A 20,146-nucleotide genomic window follows, 5' to 3' on the forward strand; every position below is an offset into this window, starting at 1 on the left:
ATGTGTGTGGTATTATTATCTATTATTATTATTTAAAAAATGTCAATTAATAATATGATTTAGAGGCCAAGCTGAAGACGGAAGGAGCGATTACTGTCTTTTGGATGGGATTAGGTGTTAGCTGATGCGTAAACGGCTCATATCCTTCACCTTTGCAAGCCAATATGCATCAAGCATGAGGAGGAAGTGCAAAATTGGAAAAGTGTGCTTTTGCTTGACCGTTCAAATGAACATCCTTTAACTTTTAACCTTTGACCTCAACATTCTTGTGAGTTCCTAAACCAACCACAGTTAAAAAACAGTTATTTTGCCCCTTTGCACTGGAAGACTTTGTCTGCCAAAGCAAAGTAGAGAAAATAGCCAAATAAATGATCGCTATAACTGAATTTTGGGTGATGATTTGAAAAATATACATTACTAAAAATTATTTCTTGGACTTGGCAATCCATTAAATATCATAGAAATAAAATAACCTGCGGGCAAACATGATCTTTAAAAGGTTATTCTGATTGGGTGATCTGCTATAATACTGCTGGGTACACCTGGGACCAATAAAGTTAATGTAATAGCAGTTAGGGTTGTAATTCTAAGCACATACCTTATAGAAGTCGTGTCTTCACCACAAGGCTTCTGTTTAGAGCATTTTTTAGTCTGGGAACCTTAGGTTAAATCTGACAGTGAGGCAGACCAAAACAGCCACCCACAGTAGATGTATTTGGATGCAAGTTTACTGGTACACATAAACTGAAAACAAGGCCTGTTAAATTTAAAGTCTCCAGGTTTGAATTCTTCACAAGGACTTGCATTACAGAACCATTCGGTGCCTTCGAAAGCCCTGCAGCTTCCCACTCTTTTCCTCCCATTCAGTAAATATCCCGTCACGCTTTTAATGATCATTAAATGTGCCTCCAGATGTTGGTCAGCGGTTCGTCCTCACACAGCCCTTTCTGAGTTCCTCGACTGCAATCAAGACACAGAGACAAGGACCTCAAAGCAAAGCAAGGAAGAAAACATGGCAACACACCACGCTCTAGATTTCTTGCCCGCTATGTCATTATTCCCAAGCAAAATAATTACAAACATTGCTCCGTGTTTACACCGTGTAGCATATGGACCTGGTCCTTTTATAGTTTTCGTAATGTGCCATTTCAAACAAACTGTCAACCTTTTTTCCTCTTGCTTGCTGTTGAATCAGGCTGAGTGCAATTCGTCATTGTTATGGATCCATGATATGCGTGACTGTGAACATCAAACACCAAAACTCTTCCTGAAAACACAAGGTGAAAAGAGAGAAACAACAACGTAATGCTTAGAAATCAGTGCAACATTAAAAAGGAATAGTAAAATAGAAAGTCATTTTTACTGACCCAAACCTGTACAGAATGCTGTTTTTCCCCCAGTGTAAAAATTAAATTAAATTCAATGAATAATGATTGTCAGTTAGGCTTCACTTCATGCAATCTCACCTTAAAGGGATACTCCACCCCAAAATGAAAATTTTGTCATTAACTACTTACCCTATGTCGTTCCAAACCCATAAAAGCTTTGTTCGTCTTCGGAACACATTTTAAGATGTTTTGGATGAAAATCGGGAGGCTTGTGACTGTCCCATAGACTGCCAAGTAAGTTACACTTTCAAGGCCCAGAAAAGTATGAAAAGCATCGTCGGAATAGTCCATCTGCCATCAGTGGTTCAAGTATAAAGTTATGATGGTATAAAGACTTTATTCAACAATTCCTCTCCTTCTGTCTCTTCCCACATCACCGTAGTGCCATGTTGGAGAATATGAGCTGACGCAGGCGCCATATGCTATACTGTGTCAGCCGAGCAACAAGGATATGTTTTCTGCATGTGTTTATGCTTTGGTTTGAAAGAAAACAGCGCATCCGTGCAGTGCGGCTGACACAGAAGTGTGTTTGCCGCCTACGTCCAGCTCATATTTTCTCCAAAATGGCGCTACGGTGATGTGGGGAGAAACAGAGAACACAAATTGCTGGATAAAGTCATTATTTCTGTTTTCTTTGTGTACAGAAAGTACTCTCGTCACTTTATAATATTATGGTTGAACCACTGATGGCAGATCTGACGATGGTTTTCATACTTTTTCTGGACCTTGACAGTGTAACTTATTTGGCAGTCTATGGGACAGTCTCAAGCCTTCTGGATTTTATACAAAATATCTTAAATTGTGTTCCGAGGATGAACAATGCGTTTGGAACGACGTGGGGGTAAGTGATCAATGACAACATTTTCTTGTGACTATAGTAGCTGAATTAATAATCAATGCTGATTTTCAATCTTGCTAATTCTCTTAAGAGGAAAGATCACTTTGAAATTTGAAGAGCAAAGCGATTTTCAGAGCAGCTGTTCTCTCTTTCAGATCTTGGCGAAAAATGACAGTGATGTTATTTTCCATGTCGGCTATCAGCTATATTTCAGGGCTAAATTGGGTGGATTTCAGGCACTGTTTAATCCAGCTGGAATTAGCAAGAGTTATAGCTACGGCGAGGATGAACCACGGCTGAACCAGTTTATGCTGGGAAATTGGGATGATTTGACCAAAAAACAATTATGAAAACGTAGCCAGTGGCATTCCAGAAACTGTGGAGTGTTGTGGGTTTTCATAACTGATAAACAATATTGGTTTTCCAGTTCTATAGTGACATTTTTTCAAGATAATTCTGAGAAACCAAAAAAATCTATTCTGTAAGCAGAACTTCTTGTGTTATACTGACATGGTGGAACCGTATTAATGCAAAATTATTCAGGCTGCTTTCAAGAAGATGAGTTTTACCACAGCTTGTTCCTAACTCACGTCTACAGAAGAGTTTCCTACATGTCAATAATACACGGCTCTTTGCCAGGAATACTGTTTATGTACATAGCTTCTTTTGAATATTAATGAAATTGGTCTTGGCACAAAGGAAGACGACAGACTATTTTCCTAGTGTGTCTTTTTTTCTTTTCTTCTGTACTCACTATTCTCCAGAGTGTCTGTGAAGTCCCAAGCTACATTTCTGCACACAAAAAAGCAAGTTGGTCCAAAACACGATAATCTTATACTTTGCTATCCTCCTTAATTTATAGTCTGGGACTAGAGATACCAAGAAACCACACAGACTTTCACTTGGGAAAATGGTTTGTAACCAGAAAGCCATTGTCTCTTGGTTGTTTACTTTAAACAATTAACATGTTTTGCTTGATTTTGTGGTTGTTTCACTGCCACCCACAGCCCTGTATAAGCTTGCATGTTGTAAATGTGCACAGTATCACAGTGTTACTCCATATCCACTCATTTTATTCCATATTAGGACATTTAAAGGGATAAATCACCCAAAAATAAAAAATTTAAAATGTACTTTTTGGACTTCACTATCCATAATCTGAATATGATCATGTTCAGTTTTAGGGATCCCTCATCCCTCTTTCATTTATCATGATTAAAAACCCTTTCCATTCAAAGTTTCTATTGCCAACGTTTGACCCTGTGTGTCGTGACAGCAGCTTGTAAAACCCAGTAACAAGCAGCTCCACCAACCTGCTGGTAACACTGTGACCCTTCATGTTAATTTCACCTGCATAATCAAAATGAGACCAAAAAAGAGCCCGCAAATTTGTATAAAAACTATTTAGGCATCATAAACCCTTTTGGGGTTGTTAGCATAATATCCTAAGTGTTAATTTTGTTTTCTGTGAATACTAGTTGTGGTTGGCTCTCAGCGTCTGCAGACATGGCTTGCACGCAATTTAAAGGCGGCCACGTCCTGTGAAGTTACAGGCAGTAATCTGAGCGCTGTGTGCCATGCATTTTAACTATTTGTGCTGCTTTCTGCTCATAATTAATGTTTCTTCTTATAGCCTTTTAGAACACAGTTCTGTCTAAAGAAGTTACACAGCAAAGAAACACTGGAAATCAAACAACTAACCAATTTTTCAGAATTGAATAAAATACTCATTTACATCAACATTTCTAGTCCAGATTTTTTTTGTAAGCACTGGTTTATTGAGGAAGTTTATTTTTTTTCTTCTATTTATAATTTATGTTTATTTTCTCTGTTACTTCAATGGAGAATTACATTTTACCCCTCCATTTACTCTTTTTAATATCCCCTCAGCTGCCCGTAAATTTTATTGAACGCGGAGTGTGTGTCTGTTTTTGTGTGTGCTGCCCAACCTTGAACTTTCCCTGATTAGTAAAAGGAGAATGCATTCTGTGCTTGCTCATTATATTTACCACATTTCTCCTGACCCTGGCCAAAGTAACATCCAGAAAACTCTCACTGGAAGAAACTGTCCACAGACCAGATGTTCAAGAAATGATTTAAACCTAGAAGAGACATTTGAAAATGCTGTAAACAAATGAATGATATGACAGAAAATGACTAAAAAACGATCATCGGGTTTTACGCAAACTTGTGAAGTTTATGCAGCACGAAAGATGCGATCACTACTGCCAAGGACGATCGAAATATTAAAACATTATGAAATTAATGTCTTTTTTTTATTTACTAACAAGGCAATCAATCACTAAATAGACAAATAAATAAATGTATAATTAAAAATTTTAATAAAATGTATTTAAAAATATATATTAAAAATACAGTATTAATATTTAAACATTTTCTTTAAAAAAAATATATTTTTTTAAATAATATATTTAATAAAAAATATATATATTTTCCACATCACATCAGACAAATAATTCAAACACATTAGTTAAACCTCACTCTGATTGTAAATCTGGACAATGTATGCACAGATATTATATGACGTGAGATGCTCCTGTAGGTGAGAACATGAGAAGTTTCTCACATTTTATGTGATATCACACTTTTCTGTCTTGCGCAGTATCACTGCACATGTTGTTTCTCGGCAGGGTAACTGTCACTTATTTCAGGTCATGATCCCTGTAGATTCAAGACTTTTTGTGTCTCTGTGAACAAATAATACATAATATTTCTCAAGAGTTGGTCTAAGGCCAGTTTCCAGTGTTCTCTAAATCCTAAACTTAATATAAAAAGCGGGAAAGAGGAAATGGAAAAAAATAAAGAATAATAACTCAGCAGCAAGGGAATCACGCTGATAACCAGCTAAAGTCATTATATTAATTCCAGCCAAAATGAGGCTACGTCTCCCAGAGTTCACCTATTTTACACACCACCTGCGGACCCAGTTCTGTCATTTCCGGCTGTTTTAAGATTGTTTCTAGCATGATAAAGTGCTTGAGACTTGCATAAGCTCTTACTATTTTTCACAAGTGACTTTAACAAGCCAAACACACGTTCTGGTGTTGACCAGAAATTTATAACCCTCTACCTGGGTAAGTCTCACAGGGGTGTGCACAGGTTGTTGCTCCTTCCTTAACGTCTCTTCTTACCAAAAAATGACCATGCTAACCTTCAGTTACGTTTATAGAGTTGTTGTAAAGGGCCAAGCAGTATTTCTGATAGGGAAATCTTTCATTTCCATCTTTTTGGAGAGTTTTGGCGTGTAAACAGGCACCCTGACAGGCTATTAATGGAAATGTCTGGCCCTGACAGCTCAGACATGCGTCTTCCTTTGCCTCTGTCACCTCATGCGATTTACATCACACTAGGCTGTTGTGTTTGGCATCAGAGCACAGGCACTTTCTAGACTGCATGCAGATTCAGAGAGCCATAGAGAGGACATCTCATTTTCACAGGACATAAAAGAGACAATATTCCTATTTTCAAAGTAGAGAGAAATACTTCACACTATCTTAATCATCTAGTCTCAAAACATGCTGTGTTTCGAAGGTCTTATGACCTTCCCAGTTCCTAAAAAATATCACTTGGGTTTGGGCTGAACTGATAAACACTAGAAAAAACTGTGTGCAGACAAAAGAACACAGAATGCTGTTTTGGTAGGACTAGGATCTTACATATGTCACAGATAGAGTTGCCAACAAAGGCCGAAATCTGTGCACTGAGGAAAGTCATTATAGGCTTTTAAAAGAGGTCCTTTCTTCTAAAATTAGTGCTTTTGCATATATATATATATATATATATATATATATATATATATATATATATATATATATATATATAAATGTTAAAAATGCATTATAATTTGTCTTTAATTAAATAAAAAATAAAGAAATGTATTCTATTTTCATATACTGCAAAATATAATTTATTCATTTGAGACAAAGCTGTTTTTTTAAAATAAAATAAATGAATTAAATCAACTTAATTTGAATATTTTTAGCCATTAATTATTTAATCTTTCACAGCAAAATCTTTCTGCAGCAAATAAAAGGTTGTAATGTTGTTATTCACCTCATAGCTGGTTGGTTTGTTTCATGGCTTATACTTACATTAACAAACATTGTTTTTTAAATCCCAACAGACAAAATTGTGGAAAAAAAAAATGGGCAGACACTATTATTTAATTGACCGACCAATCATAATTAAGTGTTTTGATAAAATATAAAAATTTCTGATGAAAAGTGGAGAGTTTGCAGCAGCATGTTAAGTGTTTATTTTAATAGCCTATATATATTATATCAGTAATGCTGTTTTATAACCAATTACTACAACCAAATAGCTTGCCGAAACATTTTATCTTGCTAACCCTGAAGTCACTGGCTTTTGTAAACTCTCGGTTCATCCGAATGGATTTGTGTGGTCTTACTGTAAAGGTTAAATTGCCACCTACAGCAGAGTCTCCGTCTGAGCTGGATTTGTGCTTTGCTGGCATGTGCTCTTCGCAGTAATGGATGTCAGCAATGGTTGAAGCTGCTTTGCTGCATTTCATTTATGGCTTCTGTCTGCTAAACTGATTTAACACCTTCCCTAAAAACGAGACAGAATAAAATCAATTGCCCCTCAGGCAGACGATGTTTGGGACAGGGTAGAAGAGATGTGACAGCCTTGGTTCTGCTTCTTAGCAAAGAAGGATCGCAGCTCTGTAGGGAATCATGAAGTGAGAGAGGAAGTTGGTTTAAACACATTTTTTTTTTAAATTTTGCTAGAATAACACTGTAGAACAAGAACGAGAGGGAGCCTCCCTTCAACATGAGCTGATAAATTATACATGAGTTATTGGTTTATTGGCATAAAGGATATATCGCTTGGCTCAATGCCTTCAGCCTTTGATTTGGTACATACTAGCAGCGGTGGTGTCCAGGTTTAAAATGAAAAAGCAAACCACATCTGCATCTTTATAGGCCTGCCAGATGCATATCAAGGCAATCAAACGTGGTCTTACGATCCTAAAGCACATGTAGGATCCCAGTAACACTGCTGCCCACTGTGGACCACCGGTGAATAAACTTTGGTGTGGAGGGTTAAAGACACACTGGTGTTGTACGAATGTATGGTCTGTTAAAGATAAAGGCAACATATCAATTTCCCGAACAGACTTTATTATTGATTGTGACAGATTTTGGGCTCTCTCTTGAGCCAGAACAAAGAGCAGAGCACCTTTGGTTTTGGAATGCAGCGTGAGAGAGAGAAACAGCACGTTCATTGTCGGTTTTGAAAGGATAAAACACATTAACCTCTCTTAGCCACATTATTAGGTTTCATCGCTGGTTTGCCAGGTTTTCCTCTCCATTCAAGTGAGACCAGCTTTACTAATGCAACTGCTCACACTTAGGGTTATAAAGATTTAAACAAACTTAAGTATTAAACAAAAAGCCTAGACATTGAAATATTACTGTCAAATTACCCCACACTGTGATATACAGATATTAATGATGACTCCTCTATTTCAAGTAAATGCTGTTCTGCAAAGTTTTAAACTCTGTATCCACATTTACACAAAAGTATTGAGCCTCAAAACTGTTTTCAACATTGATAATAACAAGAAATGTTTCCTAAGCACCAAATCCCAATATTAAAATGATTTCTGAAGGATCATGCGACACTGAAGACTGAAGCATTATAGAAATAAATGAAATGTTAAAATTCATCAAACCCGAAAATTATTGTTTTACATTATAATCATATTTCCACAATATAACGGTTTTTACTGTATTTACTGTATTTTACTGTATTATCAAATAAATGCAGCCTTGGTAATCATAGGGGACTTACCAAAAAATCTTACACAGTATCTTGCATGTAATATTTTTGTAGATAATATCCATGAAATCAACAATAAATGAATACATAAATTGAAAAAAAAAAGACCTATTATTTATTTAACTATTATTTCATTTTCATTACTCCTACAACTGGCTATCAAGTTGCAAATTTCATGGCGTGATTAAAACCTGCTGAATTTATTTATTTTTTTTTTTTACTGCAGTGCTCATCAAGTGATTTCACTGAATCTTTGAGGTGTTCCTCAGACATTTTCTGGTCTTCCAGCTTTGTTTTTCTTTCCACCCACATCCTCTCCATATGCTCACAGATTTGTTTTTCCTCACCCTCCAAGCATTGTTTTAGCTGCCTGTCTGCATGCGAAATGATTTCCTTTATCGGGCAGAGAATAAACAAAAGTTCTGAGGTTCCCAAGTCATTTGTGAGCCCAGGCTACTTGTCAATGACAAACAAACCACCTCCCAGCCTTCCTTCCCCTCACCCTCTTGCTGAAGCCCAACTATGAGCCCCTTTGGGAATGGGAACCGTATGAAGTAGTATAAAATGTTATTGAGAAGGCATGAAAAGGCCAGTGCGCTGCTGGAGATGGTTCTGACTGCAATGGTGTCTCACCTCTATGTGCACTGCATTGTGTTCGCCAAGTTTTACAAGCTTATGAGAGAGCAGAGTGTGTCTGACATGAAACTGGGATCAGTTAACAGGGTCTAGACCAAGGTGCACAATAAATCTCACCTCTTTTTCTTCTTTGGTGTTGGCAAGGTAACATACCATATGAAAGCCTGTATTTGCACATAAATAAAGTGCACAGATAAGTTTACATTAAAGTCTGTTTATACAGTACTTTACGTTATTTTATTAAACTTCTCTGCAACCTTCTCCATGTTTTGTGTGAGCGTACTTATTATTATCTGGTTTGTTACTATACCTCAATTCCTCCTCGTAATTTTTTCCAGCATATGAAAATAAGGCAATTTATAGTCTACTGCGCATACAGTATTAACTGCATATGGTTCATTATTATTAATCAATATTGCATTAATTTTATATATAAGCTGTCAAATACGAACAGAATTGTATTTTCACCTCATCAGCTAGAAAACTGAGCTTAGTCCTCAAATTTCTCCACTTGTCAGAGACTTCACATTGCAATATATCTGAAAGAGTGGAAACTATCTCAGGAATTTGGCAAACTGAATGTCCATTTCAACTGCACCCCAAACAGAAATCAGCTTACTATGGGCTGGTTTAGCATTTTTAGTGCCCCAAGCAAAGATTGGATTTGGAAGAGTCTTGGATTTGGGAGAGCTCTTCAATGTGTCGTCGAGGGGTCCAACTATTTGACTGAATTATTTTGTAAGTAAATGCCAAGTGTGGTCTGGAATATTCATCTCACCGTATTGTTTCAGAAGAACCAGGGCATAGGAATAATCTGAAAAGTGAAGAGGAGACAATATAAAACTTTGGCTGTGCTCATGAATATTAATTATGAGATGCTGACTTAAGTAGAAGAGCAGATGCAGGGTTTCTAAGAGTGTTAAAAAGTCTTTATAATTCCTCCTTGTACAAATGATGGCCTTAAAAAGGTTGTAAATCAAAGCAGAAAGTTACAAATGTAAAAAAGAAAAAAAAAAGAATATCTTTCACTGTACTTTTCTTGCTTTCCCATTCAAAAATAGAAACATCCTGGTATCAAGATAAATTTACCTTAGATACAAAATCTAGAAAATCTTTTCTAAGAAACTTAATGAAATAGAAACACTTGTTTTACTTTTAAATTAAGCTTACATGTCTGACCTTACTGGCAGATATTTGTTTACATTTTAAGTATAAACTAACTTCATTTTACTCAATTTCTACAAAAAATTTGTGCATTTAATTTATATCATTTATTATAGATTATAGAACCTTCAGAGATTTTCACTGGAAAGAAACTAAGGAATAACGTCACCATTTTTCCCAGTGTTTTCATGCTGCATATAGAGTTAAGCTATTTTTTGTAAACAGTTCATTTAAATCTGAAGGAAGTTGAATTTTTAACTTAAAAGTGTTGCTAATTCAACCCATTGTGCACTCCCTTTACATTTAGAGAACATATTGACGTATCTAATTGGTCTCAAAAAGTCTTACATTTAAATTCAGAAAACCAGCAGAAACCCTGAGATTTTTGTATGTAGGCACTAGTCATAGTAGAATTACTGTTTACATTTTGCAAGTTCATTCAGTTTGGTGCTAATACTACCAATTTTTTTTTTTTTCATCCAGTCTTTATGCATGAGTGATGGTAGCTTCTGTTACTGGTTACAAAGTGTACGGTTTAAAATTGATATTGCATGCTATTTGTTGTCAGCACCCAATTCATCTTTTCTGAAGCATAAACAGTCTATAAGTGCTCCTTAAAAAAATACAGCATATTTGTGCAGCTCAAACACTGTGTCAATAGTTAGATGGAAAAATTCCTCCACTGTGGCCTTGCCTCCACTTACTGTACCCTCCTGATGTTGGCTGAGCGATCCCACACTTCAGACCTCTGACTCCATGGGATTTCTCTCACAGGACCTTTCCAAAAACCAATCACAGTTGGTGTCTCTTTTCACTAACACCTTTCTTAAGTTTAGCCCACCCTGCCTGTAACCAATTTCTTACTTCTATGCTGTTATTGAGCCGATTTTTAATCATATTAAATGTTAGCTAGCCACTGTGGATAAAAGAGTTCTCCTTTAAGCCCTTGATTTCTGCGCTATTCTAACCCCCATGTCTGTATTGCTTTTAAAATGTCATTAAACATTGGCTTTGCTCCAGCTGCTATACTGTGAAGTCGCAGCAGATTTATTTTCTTGAAGGGTTAATGTATTCCCCCCCCCCCTTCACTTTATCGCAAAACCGTTAAAATTTTCACTTGTGAATTTTGTAATAAAACAGTCGGGAGTCAAGTAACCTGTTTTATGACTTTCACATGAGCGCTGAAAAAAACACCCCAGAGCATGTTTCAGCTGAAATGTGCCTTGAATTCATGAAAGCGGTCAGTTTGACAGGCAACGCTTAAGAGCGCAGGGTATCTGATGGCCTCATTAAGATTTAAAGAGATGCAATTAGAGGTGCAAAATAAATTCTTTTAATTAGCAACAGAAAAATCTCAAGAAGCATTGTAAGTGGCAGGTGTGTTTTTATCAAATTTGTGGCCACAATCCTAGGATGCTGTGCATGCTTGCAAGGTTGTCGCTAAGGTGTTCTTAGGTCTTGTCATCCCTGGGAGTCAATTTTGGTAGTTTTATCATTTATCATATAAAAGAATTAATTTAATAAATTTTTCTCAATTAACTGCACAATTTAAGGTACAGTATCATTCATGTTCAAAGCATAAAATTCAGAGGAAAACAAAAACAAAACTCAGTACTTAAGTTAAGGAGTTTAGAACAAATTATTATTAAACTAAGAATAAGCAAAAATAGTCATTTCTGAGAGTGGTGTAATTTATTATGAAACATATTTTAGTATGTAACTGGAAATTTTTTGACTTGCTCAGCACTCTAGAGTAACTTTTGACAGTGTTCGATGGTCTGACTGAGAGAGAAAAAAGTTAAACTTGGCTTTATTTTTATTACCAGTCCAAGTGTGATTCTGGCATTGTTTTTAATTTTCCACTGTTGTTTCTGTTTTTTCACAGGGAGTCCAGTCACACCCTGGAAAAATAGAATTTCCATAATGAACATTCCTGTTTATCAAAACAAACTCAAATTAATAAGGATCATTTATCAGTGATATACTGTATGTATGTTGGATTTAAAGAGATAATAGAAAAAAGAAAAAAAAACGGGTCAAAATGCAATATATTGTTAAAAAGTATAATATACTATCGTATAAGTTATTTTTATTATATAATTGTATCACCTGCTGCAGGGAATTACTAGCTCGCAAAACTATTGCAAAGGACTAGATTAATGAGAAATTTTGTCTGCAAGGATTTCAACTAAGTGAAAATTGACTGAAATTGATTTGAAATTGAAATAATGTTTTTAACCAACAAGTAGCTAGAGATTTTGGTTGACAATGTTTAATTCAACATTGTATGAATTACCATCTTCATCTATCTATTTGCTTAGGTTAGAAGTTATAAATTTACATCTGTGATTTATTATATACAGCAGTGAAAGGGGGAAAAAAACTAGTTTGCTATTTTTGGACCTGTTTTTATCTTTTGGGAGGCCAATGTGACGATAACCACATGGAAAATGCAGCAGCGGGAATAAAAGGGCCTATTCTGTGAAACTTCTTATTTAGATTACTTCCAGTCTTGCTAGAGAGTGGCTGGATTAAGTTGTCTGCGGAGTCACATGACCAGCTGTCCAGTGGAGTAGCTGGGATATCAGAGTGTTTAATGTCCTCTTTACTCTCTGTTTAGACTGTTTGCAGCAGCACTTTCTCTGAAGAGAGAACAAAACAATCATTCTCCTGTTTTCTCTCCTCTCTCCATGTCACCAAGGGACTGGAAGCCGTCTGCGTTCACTCCATCAATCTCACTCTCTCTCTCCAACCCAAAGCTCTGATCCAGTTTGAGACCCAGAGTACCATGGACATACAGAACTAAGGAAAGTAGCCCTGTCTTGCACTAGCAAGGTTAGATAAATACAGTGTCTGCTCAAGAATAACAAAAAAGATGACAAAAAAAGAAGGAACTTAAAAAAAAACGATATATATATATATATATATATATATATACACACACACACACACACACACACACACATACACCTAATATAAATGGTCAACTGGGGACATACAGTACAGGTAAGTACAGGACTGTAAAGATTATTATTCCACCCAGTAATTTGTTTTTGTATTATGCCAGTTGCTGATATATGCAGCGCAGCCTCAGTGGCTTGCCACACGTAGTCTACCAGTTGCTGCAACTTAATCAAATTAATCAACCAAACGTTTTTACAAGTCCTCAGAGAGCACCTTAACTGAACCTAAAGTGTGTTTATGAAAGGAAACACATTTGAAAAGTTAATTTTTACCATATAAGAAAATGAGGAGTGGTTTCTATCATTCAGCACAGTGGTTCTCAGCTAGTGGGTCATGACCTAAAAATCTGTTTTGAAAGAGTCATGGTGGATAGTGGGTGAAAAAAACAGTGCTAAACGGTGCTTAAAAAGTCATTAACCAGATAGTACTAGATAGGTTGGACAGCAAACTTGATCAGTTTTTTTTAAAACTTTCTACATTTTTTAAAAGTATGCTGGACACATTTCCTTTTTATTTATTTATTTATTCATTTTGTGTACATCAGAGGCTGCGCATCCAATCAGACTCTACTTCGGCGCAAGTTCATCTGTCACCAAGTAGAAATTAGAAATTATTAACAGAAGTAAATCAGAATAGGTAGATGCACATAACCATGAACTAAACAAATGCAAAATAAAATACATCCCAGACTAGATTAAAGCTCATTAGCATTAGCAGAATACATGAACCAGGTGGACATGTATGTGGATGTATTTTTGTATGCATCATTTTTATACCCTCTAGGCCTCAAAAACAGTGCACTTCCTTACATTAAAATCACAATAGCACACTTCAGAGGCCACGGACTTCGAAGACCAGGCGTCTGAAGTGCACGATGGGCCGTCTAAAGTGTGTGAGATGCTCCGCCTTTTCAGGATTTCCTAATTCTGCCACCAGGTGTTTCCGATTACCGCTCTGTCACATAGCAATGGTGCGAGGAGAGCTGATGAAAGGACAATCCTGCCCGAATAGGTGGAGCCAGAATTGCAGATTTTAGTTTTTATGCTTTACATCATAATGGAGGAGACGGTGATGTACCAGACCAAGGCCAGGTAAATTACACTGGTTCACTGCGTTCTTTGTTGGATTACAACTTTAAATACAGGTACTGGCTTGGAGCTTACTTGAATAATGTAATGATACATATGAAAAACTACAAAATACACACGCACATAGCAGTTCAAATGCTGACTGATATCTTACAAAGGTGCGATTTTATGTAGTTTATTGTCTTGACTGTGGTGATCATATGTAGACAGTTTTGCAACCCAGATTTTTTAGGCAGGTAACCATAAAAATAAAACTGAAAAAAAAAGAAGAAAAATTGGGTATAGCCCAGTTTAATGTTTAGCGGCAGCTGTGATCCTTCAGATGCTATAACCAGCAGTGAAATGTGAGTAAAACATGCAGGCGTATTATTGGCCGAAAGAAGGCAGAACTGACTGATACTTCTAAATAAGATGCTCAAGGTGGGCTCGTCCGGGATTTGAACCCAGGACCTCTCACACCCAAAGCGAGAATCATACCCCTAGACCAATGAGCCAAATGTTATTATCATTTTCAAATAATCATGCGTGGACTGTAAGTACATTCGTTAAGTATACTAGTACAAATATAAAGTACTACGTTTTTTTATTTGTATTTTTTTCACAGAACAGCAGCACTACAAAAATATGGTCTTTTACAACATGACGACGCATTGTTTAAATTTAATAACCTTGAACATATTTAGAAGTAAAATGCAACATGCGCAGTAGTTTTTTTCAGAACAATACTGTGCATACCTTTACTTTTACTCTCAATACCTTAAGTATATTAGAGTATGCAAAATGATACTTTTACTGAAAGGATAGTTCAGCCAAAATGTTTTATTCTGTAATCATTTACTCAGCCAGGTTTGGAATTTTCATTTTTGGGTGAACTATCCCTTTGGCTAAGGTTTTGATGATGATTTCAAGTCTGTTGGTATTGGTCAAAAACAAGCAGACACCAGCAGGGGTATCACACTGATCTGACAAAATCTAATGAGTGTGTCTGTTGCCATTTGTCGGCATCTGTTGTCACAGTGTGAATTGTCCTTATCAGGTGTTTCATACTGTACATCACAACTTGAATATACAGCATGTAAAATTAAAATAAGGATGCTAAATCATTTATTATAATTCACTATAGATTTGCTTTTTGCCCATATAGATTTTATAATATTACCTATTTTATAGATCAATGTTTCCACGGTGTTTCAAATCAACACACCCCGTCAACCTCACGAATCTTCAACAATTTATTTTCCGACTCACAAATACGCCTTTGCTTGGTCAAAGTGCTATATCGAAAACTGTTGTTTACTTCAAACACACAAAAAACAGTGACCTCTAAAAGACTTTGCACTGTTTTTTCAATCAACATAATCTCCAGTGTTTTCAGTTTCGCACTGAGTCAAACTGAGTAAATATGCTAGATGACTATACATGACCACAGAACAGTGTCTATGAGTTCAAAATCATAAGTATTGTCATCAATTAGCCCATGTCAGCTTTGGACCCAGTAGCCAAGCCAGACTCTAGTTAATGAAAATGAATTGCGAGTGATTGAGGCACACCAAGCATCATATTTTCATCACGGCAAACTCTTTTCCTACAAAAGAGAGAAAAGAAATGAATCAAAATACAGCAAAGCGTGGAAGTCTGAAATACAAGCAGCTGGAGCCACTAACGAGAACCAGCCGCAGGTGGTTGCTAAGTGACAGTGTCTGAGTGGCAGGCCTGGAGCCCGGGCCGCAGTCGCTCACCTCCCGAGCCGCCCGCCTGCCTGCCTCTCTCTCCTCACTGCAGTGGCTCTCACTCTGGCAGGGCAAGACAGGGAAGCAGGGCGGCCTGAAATGAGAACCAGACCCCTTCAACCCTACAATTGGCTCTCTTCCCCTGGCTGTTTTTTTTTTTTCCATGTGTGTCTAAAGTTGAGAGAAAAAAGGAGCACGCTCCAAAAATAGATTAGGGATTGCGTGCCAATGGGTTTTGAAGACTCACTTTTTTCGCTCCCTCTAGTCACGCAAGTAGCCTGGCAAGACTTTGGAAAGCAAATCAGGAAAAAACAAAACTCGCTCAAAAAGACAGAAGGAAAGACAAAAGGCCCTCTGGAGCTTGTAAAGACCTTTGTATCTCATTCTATTGCACAAATATGGAAGTGGGTGGGGCTAATATTTGAAACCCCACCCCACAATGAATCCACTTCACATGACAGATGTAAAAGTGCATATGAAGTCTCATTTTGACATTTAAGCTCTCTTTCATAGGCCTAAAGAGACTGGGCTGCAATCTGATGGATGGAAATCTAGACAATATTTAAAGAAAGCACATTATGGGGCCCTTGGCGACTAGAAATATCCGTCTTTGTGGGACTGCCAAGCTTGGTCGGCATCGTTATGAAAGAAACCTTTAGACAAAGGGCAAAATAGACTCTCTTTTTCTTCCCCTTCTGCTAAAATCATTAAATTCGACAGTCGTTATTGTCATTACATTTTCAAAAACCCATGCCAGGCCTACCCAGCGAAGAAAGCCGGCGAGCCCCTTGGAAAGGTTGACTAAAAGGTTACTTTTCAAGCTAACTTTGTTATGAAGGGCCACAAGACTTTTTAAAGCCATCAAAGCAGTATGTCAGAATAAATTAGTCTCAGACCAGTTGTTCTAAGAGGCACCATCACAACAAAGCTTAATGTGTCTCCATATTGACCCATGCAGACACAACAAACTGACCTCATCAAAGCGAAAAACGTCAGATGCCATACACAAACATTTAACAAAATTGATGATGCATCATCAAAAGCCTTGCAATTAACCAACACAGTTATTCACAAAGTCTATTTTGCTTTCGAATGAGTGTTGTTGTGTCCAGAAATACAGTCCACATGGCCTGAGTGCTTTGACAGTGGTGTTTAACTCCAGCAAACACAAAGAGTGTGTCAACAGCAGAAACTGGTGTGAAAAAAATACAAGCTCTCCTACTGTGTGCTTTCCAACACACATAAAAAATGTCAAACTGAATTTCCACAAAAAGTTCTTGCATGTGAATTAGCTTATGTTCATATAAGTGAAATGGACTCTCCATCACCCTCTTATGTAATAGGAAAAAATGAATCCTCAGCGACCTTCCCCAAAACACCTCAATGAACTTTCAAACGAAGTGAAATAAAGACTAGTCTAAAGTGCTGTGCTGGCTGAAGCATGATAGATTTTTGTCATAGTTTACATCAGTAAATATTCATACCTTGTCTGCTGACAACAGCAGTGGATTTGAGTTTAGACAGAGCAAGCAAATGTTGAATCCCCTGATAGCACGCGTACATCATGGAGACGTCTATTTGACATCTGCATTTACATCTGCAAGATGTATTTTTTAGTGTTATCTCATCTGCAATAAACCTAATAGGACACTTCCTATAAGATGTCAAATAGATGTTTATTAGATGCCTTTAAGATGTTTAAGATTTAGAATGTACGTAAAACTGACATCTTACAGACATCTGTCAGATGCTTATACATAGCAGATGCTTTCCAGATCAAGTGATCTTTAACAGACATCTTGCAGAAGTGTGCAATCTGGGTCCTCACAAAATGCAGTTTTAATTGGCATCGTCCAACAAATGATGCAATGCTTTTTTGAAAGTAAATTAAATGCTTCTCCTTAACCTCATAAAGTTTCAGACAGCATGGATTTATGAATGCATCTTTACAGTTTATGTTTACAGTTTCTATTTTGAACAATGCAATCTTGCCTGAAGCATCCAAATATGCATTTCAAAGTGAAACTACCAAAAAAAATAAATACATTTTAATTCTTCATTTCTGTGCACAGAACAAGTTTTTGTGTTAAGAAATGAGATATGCAATGTTAAAAAGTCACTTAACTCGGCGGCCATGTTTGAAATGCCTCAAAGTCATACACCCACAGCTCTCTTTAAATGGGGAAACATAAAATTCTTCAAAGCTATTCATAAAGCTCACAGTTAAATTAAATATTTGAAATCACCAAAATTGAAATCTGCCAACAACTGTCTCATAAAGTTTGTTTCCTATGCTAAAAGCATATAAAAATGTAAGGCTAGTAGACCAGCTAATGTGCATGCACAAGGCAACCTTAAGCTCACGTCTCAATGCTGTCAACAATGATATAAAGCAACCAGAGATTAAAGTGCCGTGATGATTTTACCAATTAGCGATTGGCTTTTCTAGAAGGTTGTGCTTTCTCCCATTCATAAGTAATGTGCACCGTCTCATATATCTTAAGTCTTTGAACTGACTCACGTTCTTTAAATTTGATGTAGCTTCTCAAGAAGTGCCTACTGCACATGCGGGACATGCTGAATCAGCAGCAAGGTCAAATACGTCCATTTAGCTAGCGCATATTTACATAGAAATCTTGTGAGGTAGGCTTTAAAAACTTTCGGTTTCAATGTTTTAGTCCAACGAATGTCCTTGGGTTTCAATGTTTTAGTCAAACCCACATTCAACAACTAGTTTCAGTGAGTCAAAATATTTTGTGGTTAAATGCTAGACGGTTCTTTGTGTCTCCATGGCAATACTCAAAGGCAAGTCTTCATAAACACAGTGTATGACATGTCCTGTAATCCAAGCTGTCTATGGCATGGCTCTAATGATATGTTCTGAAAGATCCACAAATCATTAAGGTCTGCGTATGAGTATGGATGAATAATGACTAAATTCTTCCCCTTGTGTGGTAAGGTTTCTTACTGCCCCATTTTTTTTGGAATGTGTTACAGGCTCTGTGATTTAAAACCTTATTTTTTGGCTTTTTAAAGAATTAATTATAAGGCACCGGCTGTGAGAGATACTGTATCTAGTGTGCTGTATGTCTTTGCTCTCTACAGAGACAGGTTGGAAGAGACAAATTATCTGGTACTTCCTCTGCAGGACAGGTGGAAAGACAGAATTTTTCCCTCATCAATCTATGCATGAGCTTTGAGACCTGATGGAAACACATAAACATTAGCTAAACTAGGATTCGGTGGTCTTTGTATGCCTGCAGTTTCTTTCATGAACCACATATTAGCTATCCCATATGTAAAGTATTTATTTTATTCAAGGGGGAATCACACATATTTTTATTCGACGTACTAACAGTAAATCTACATCAATATTTCTCCCATATCTGGCTTTACATCTGGATTCTATTTGGAGTTCGTAATTTTGTTTCTCCATGATGAAACTACAGTAGATGACAGGACTACAACTACTTATGAACATCCTATAAAGATGCAATATGTAATTTTTCTGCTTTAAAAATAGCAGAAATCACTATATCTATGTTATATATATATTTTTTAGTTGTGTACTTACATCATCCCGACAGTTTCCACGAACTTTCAAATCTGGAGAAAATTATAGTTTAATTAGAAGACACGGCACGTTTCTTTATTTCCGTTTTGTCGCCCGTCTATGGCGTCATATAAACTTTGACCCCTCTAGTTTATCTAACTTCCTGCGGAACTGCCAAATACAAAGGTGAACAGAAACAAAGACGAGATGAAGAAAAAAAAGTAGTAGCCTTGATCGAGACTATTATATTTTATATTTATATTGTTTATATTCGTATTTAAACCTCAATCAATAACTTAGTTAGGGATCATGATTATGCTTTGCCTGCACGTTCTGTGAAGCGCAAACGCACGGGTTAAATAAATGACCCGAGATGGTTTTGGGACAAGAGAAGCAACAAGACACGGGTAAATATTGGAGTTGCATTTCCAAGATAGAGAGAGCTTCGTGACAAGTTGAAACTACAGAGAGATGCCGAACTCGCTTGCATTCTGATAAACAGGTATGCATCCATTCAGCTAACTTTATCTATCCGTATATTTTGTGAAACGATGATGTCTTGTGTAAAACGCAGACGGACTAGCTCTCATGTAAATCTACATTTGTTCTATATCTAGCTGAATAAAGTAGCTTCAAATGCAGTTCTCTAACTTCGATATCATAGTATAACGTAATTATAATTATTAACGAAAGGCGAAAGGTTTTTTAACATATATTACTACTAGCTAGATGGAATATTGATTTGATAGGGGTCTCATAATTCATATAGACGGTTTCATCGGGCGCACGCTGGACCGGTCTGTTGTCACAGTTATCTTCCGGTCTGTGTTGTGTATATCGGTCTGGCTGCAGTGCCTTCTACAAACGCAGTTAAAGGCAAGGTGATGAGTAGACTGAAGTTGGGCTCAGGTGGTTGAGCTGTGGGATGTGTTTCCCATACATTTATTTATTTTTGGAGACTC

General features: G+C 36.8%; 1 long non-coding RNA gene across 1 annotated transcript; it reads right to left on the reverse strand.

Annotated features, from left to right (window-relative positions):
* Positions 1-622: 622 nt before the first annotated feature.
* On the reverse strand, positions 623-19,668 carry LOC127972478 (uncharacterized). The gene is made up of 3 exons (XR_008157104.1): positions 19,206-19,668; positions 1,166-1,267; positions 623-960 (listed from the first exon to the last, which is right to left on the reverse strand). It is a non-coding gene; the product is annotated as an uncharacterized LOC127972478 (long non-coding RNA).
* Positions 19,669-20,146: the final 478 nt, after the last annotated feature.

This window comes from Carassius gibelio, chromosome B15 (genome assembly GCF_023724105.1).
Source record: "Carassius gibelio isolate Cgi1373 ecotype wild population from Czech Republic chromosome B15, carGib1.2-hapl.c, whole genome shotgun sequence".
Classification (NCBI taxonomy): domain Eukaryota; kingdom Metazoa; phylum Chordata; class Actinopteri; order Cypriniformes; family Cyprinidae; genus Carassius; species Carassius gibelio.